The sequence below is a fragment of the Cynoglossus semilaevis genome, unplaced genomic scaffold, assembly GCF_000523025.1.
Source record: "Cynoglossus semilaevis isolate Cse_v1.0 unplaced genomic scaffold, Cse_v1.0 scaffold1643, whole genome shotgun sequence".
In the NCBI taxonomy this organism is placed as follows: domain Eukaryota; kingdom Metazoa; phylum Chordata; class Actinopteri; order Pleuronectiformes; family Cynoglossidae; genus Cynoglossus; species Cynoglossus semilaevis.
Genome location: NW_007585150.1, coordinates 15,321 through 20,077, shown reverse-complemented (window position 1 = coordinate 20,077; position 4,757 = coordinate 15,321). Strand labels below are relative to the sequence as shown.

General features: G+C 39.4%; 1 non-coding gene across 1 annotated transcript; it reads right to left on the bottom strand.

Annotated features, from left to right (window-relative positions):
* Positions 1–407: 407 nt before the first annotated feature.
* LOC112486585 (5S ribosomal RNA) lies at positions 408–526 on the bottom strand. The gene has a single exon (XR_003049089.1). It is a non-coding gene; the product is annotated as a 5S ribosomal RNA (ribosomal RNA).
* Positions 527–4,757: the final 4,231 nt, after the last annotated feature.

Genomic DNA, 4,757 nt, shown 5'->3' with positions numbered 1-4,757 from the left:
ATTGAAATATTGTACATGAGACAGAGAATAAATCCTGCTGTCATGATGATAACACCAGCAAAACGTGTGTCACCTTTATTCTTACCACAGACAGGAAAATAATGCAAACTGCATTTCGTTGCTCTGTACTTGTGACATGTGCAATGACAATAAAGTTGAATTCTGTTCTATTCTAATTGGCAGCATCCCGGCTATCGAGCTAGGGAGGCAACAAACGCTTCAAGCGAACGCCTTGATATGAAAAAAATAAATAAATAATGACAAAGATAATTTCAGGAGCGGCCCCTGCTGTATTCCTCATGAACTGCAAGTGTTTCAACTTCAAGGTTCAGTCTTTGCCCTAGAAAAGCAAGACGTTGAAAAGGCTGCAGTATGAAAAAGAAAGAGCACCTCCGTCTGGTCAAAAAAGCTTACAGCACCTGGTATTCCCAGGCGGTCTCCCATCCAAGTACTAACCAGGCCCGACCCTGCTTAGCTTCCGAGATCAGACGAGATCGGGCGTGTTCAGGGTGGTATGGCCGTAAGCGAGAGCTGTGGAGAAAAACGGGCTTTTTATAGGCCACCTTTCATTGTGTTCTCACCAGTGGGAGTACAATCTTAGTTCGATAAAAGATACACTCGAGTTCATTGTTTTCAAAACTGCCATTCAAGTTGAGATTTAGTAGCCCTGTACGGGTGGTGAAGTGAGGACTCCTGCTGCTCCGGCTGCTGTTGGGTGACGTCACGCCCCGTGGTTCCTGTCAATGAATTAATTGAGGTGAACGTTTTAACTGGGCACTTGTTCTGAAAACGATTTCAATGTAAAGGAGTAGAGCATTACAAACAAGAGAAGTGGAAGAATAAGAAACACTCCAGTAGAGTGAGAACATTTTTGTTCATTTGTTTCCAGTGGCATGACAGATAGTTTGATGAACGTGTAGAGAGTTGGAATAAAAGGGAAACGTAGAGACCGTAGCTCCAATGAGATGAAAGAAAAACAGACACCACTATTTCATTTATTTCTTTTAAATTATTATTTAATTTATTTTAATGCCTTCCGTCCGTCATCTGTTGGCGCTCATATCACTACACTGCTGTGACATGCTACGCTACTAGATGGCGGATCGCATTTGTGGTATAATGGGAGTCACGCGAACACAGGGAGAATAAATCCTGCTGTCATGATGGTAACACCAGCAAAAAGTGTTGTTAAGATATTGTAAATACATTTATTCAAATATTAACGATATATTCATTATATTAAATTCCCATATCAATTTATACTGTTTGTTTTTCAATGCTGTACTAAAAGCAGAAGTACTGAAGAAAGGTGTGCATGCTGATGGTTTACATAACAGGATGGTGTATGGTACAGATGGCACTGACTGTTACGCTTGGAGATAGAGACAGGTCACAGAACCGGCCTGAACCAGTTTCTCTGCCCAAATAATGAGGAAAACAACATAAAAAAGGAAAATAATCCAAAGTGTATTTCTTTGATCTAACCTGAGTTACTGAGCAGAATAGCTCAGCACATGTACATGTTTTCTATTGGTGGAGAATCCTGGTTTGGAGTTTTTGCCAATCAGCGCTCAGAAGTGGTACGTGAACACCACATGGCTGTAAAGGGTTAAGCTACCGACCATTGATGTGTATGTGAAAAAACTGTATTTAAGCTCTGAGCACTGGGGAGTTCCTCAGTGCAGTTCTGAATGTAACCATTGTTCTGCACTCCTTGCTTGCAAGTAAAACTTTTAAAATTTGAGATCTCGTATTTGATTCTTTATTTGATCAGATCTTTATTTGATCTTTATTTGAATTCTTTGTGTGTTAGGAAACTGGGGTATGAAATAACAGCATGTTTTGCAGTCCTTTCTAACAGATAAAGTTTCCTGACATAACTTGGTCCTTCGAGCCGGATCGACAAAATCCAAGACATCGTTGGAAAACCGGGAGGTCATCGCAAAAATCCATGCATGGTCTGAGACAACACCTCAGCATTGAAAGGCCGACTTGAGGCTTTGGTGGCTTCCATGGATCCAGCGGTGCTTGGTGACGTCGATCCCGAGATAAAGAATTACTGCACGCAGTGAAGTGAGTATAATACACGCAAAGTTTTATGAATAGGTTGAAAAACCGTGACGTCAAAAATACAATAGTAGGTCCTGAAAAAAAGGTAATGCTGTCTGATGCGACCGTTCAGACTTTCCTACTAAAACTAATAGTGTTTAATGCGAGGTCTGGGACCTGTTAGACGTAAATCTATTAGTGTTTGATGTGAGGTCAGGGACCGTTCAGACGTTTTGTGAATAGGTCGAAAAACCGTGACTGAAGAAAGTCAAAAATAGAATTGTAGGTCCTGAAAAAACGTAATGGTGTCTGATGAGAGGTCAAAGACCGTTCAGACTTTCCTACTAAAACTAATAGTGTCTAATGTGAGGTTCAACATGCATTACATTTTCTTATAAAACTGTTAAGATGTTCTAAATACATTTATTCAATCTTTATAATATATTCATTGTATTAAGTTTCCATATCAATTTATACAGTTATTGAATGCTGTTATTGTGCTGTACTAAAAGGAAAAGTGCTGAAGACAGGTGTGCATGCTGATAGTTTACATAACAGGATGATATGGACAGCACTGAATGGTACCGACTGTTACACTTGGAGATAGAGACGGGACACAGAACCGGTCAGAACTGGTTTCTTTGCCCAAATAAGGAGACCGACGGAAGACCAACAAAAGACAAAGAGAGAATACATCCGAACTGTATGGTCTTATCTGACTTGATTAACTACAGCATTTCCACATAGCTCCTATTGGTGGAGAATCCTTGTTTGAAGCAGTCTTTACCAATCAGTGCTCAGAAGTTACGAGAGAACACCGCATGGCTGTAAAGGGTTAAGGTACTGACCATTGAAGTTTGTGTGTGTAAAAAAAAAACTGTATTTAAGCTATTCATTATTATTATTCATATTGTTAAAATATGGGACAAACACAAGGCAAATAATTAACTAAGAAGGAGCGTAAACGTCTCCAAAAAGACCATGGGGAAGATAAAGACATAATGCAGTAAATATTGAAGGAATCGCCATTTTGTCTTGCAATACAATTGCCATTTTGAAATAAACGCTGCATAGTTAAAAATTTGGAAAAAGGCCAAAACAAAGACACTCCCACTAGGAGGAGTTTAGGGGCGTGCCTTCAGGGGGTAAACTATAGCCGAGGTAGCCCAGAGACTAGCAATTAGCTGTAGGCCTAAATAGCATAGTTGCTATTAAAACTAAGGAAAGTAGTGGTATTAATTAGCACTACTTAACTAGCATAGATTAGCATAGCATAACTAGCTTAATTAATGCTACGCTAAATAGCATTGATGCTAAGCTAAATAGCATTAATGCTAAGTATTAGCATTAGCAAATCCTAATGAAGTTTTAATATAAATCAGAATATCATAAGTTGGCTGAACTAAAACTAAGCTAATTAGCATTAGCCTGTATAATATTAGCATTAGCATTCAAAGTCCAGAGATTTGATAATTAGCATATGTTAACATAGCAATACAAGCTAGTTTAGCTCAGTTAGTGCTAAAACCTACACAGATAATAGCACGGCTGCTAAGTAACTAATAAAAGATTAATAACTAACTAATCTGAAAACAAAACAGTAACATAACAATGGCTGGAATTAACAATGCAACACAATTAAAAGATGATGAAGACATGCAGGGATTTAAATCCAGGTTCGACCAAATTTTTGAATGCAATACAGGTCTTCAACCAACCGATAACCACTACAATCCATTAAATAAAGACAGATTTTTGGACTGTCTGCCTAAATTGTATGAGACATGGTTGAGACTTCCTGCATTGCACTGAAAACGTGTAACTTACAAGATTTCCATGCACATGTAGAACATGCATGGGACAGACATCAGGCAAATAAACAAAAAGATAAGAATAAGCCTGTACAAGGTTTTGTCTCACTGCCAAGTAAAAAATGGTCTGGTCAGGGAGCTAGGCCTCAGCAAAGAAAACATTTAAGGTGCATAGCTCAATTAAAAACAGCACTACAATCCGTGTCTCTGAAATTACATGACTATAGCAAACCCTTTAACCTTTATTGTGATTCAAAAGATGGACACATGACTGCTGTATTGACTCAAAAACAAGGCCCATCACAACGACCATTGTGCTATTACTACAAACGGCTAGATAATGTGGCTGCAGTTTGTCCCAGCTACAGAAGCAGCAATAGCTTGTGCTGACATTATACTTTATCACCCCCTCACACTTCATGTACCACATGCAGTCTCAGTAGTGCTGAACCAGAACCGTATCTCTTTTCTGTCGCCTGTGCGACATCGACACTGCATGACTACATTACTTTCACAGCCTCATCTGACTGTGATTAGATGTACAACTGTGAATCCTGCTACACTTTTGCCTACATCACAAGATGGTGAACCACATATCTGTCTGGACTGTTCTTTGACCACTTATTTACCTAGACCAGACCTGTCAGATCAACCAGTCCCTGATTCACTTTGGTTGTTTACTGATGGTTCATCTGTGAAAGACACTTTTGGTGTCACCAGTACTGCATAAACTGTGACAACTCTTACTTCAGTGTTGCGCCCTTCTTATTCTGCTCAAGCAGCGGAACTGAAAGCTATGTGCATGGCGCTCCACTATGCTTCCGGTTTTCCAGTCACAATTTACACTGACAGTAAATATGTTTTTAATGCTTGCCACACACACACAGCTATGTGGCA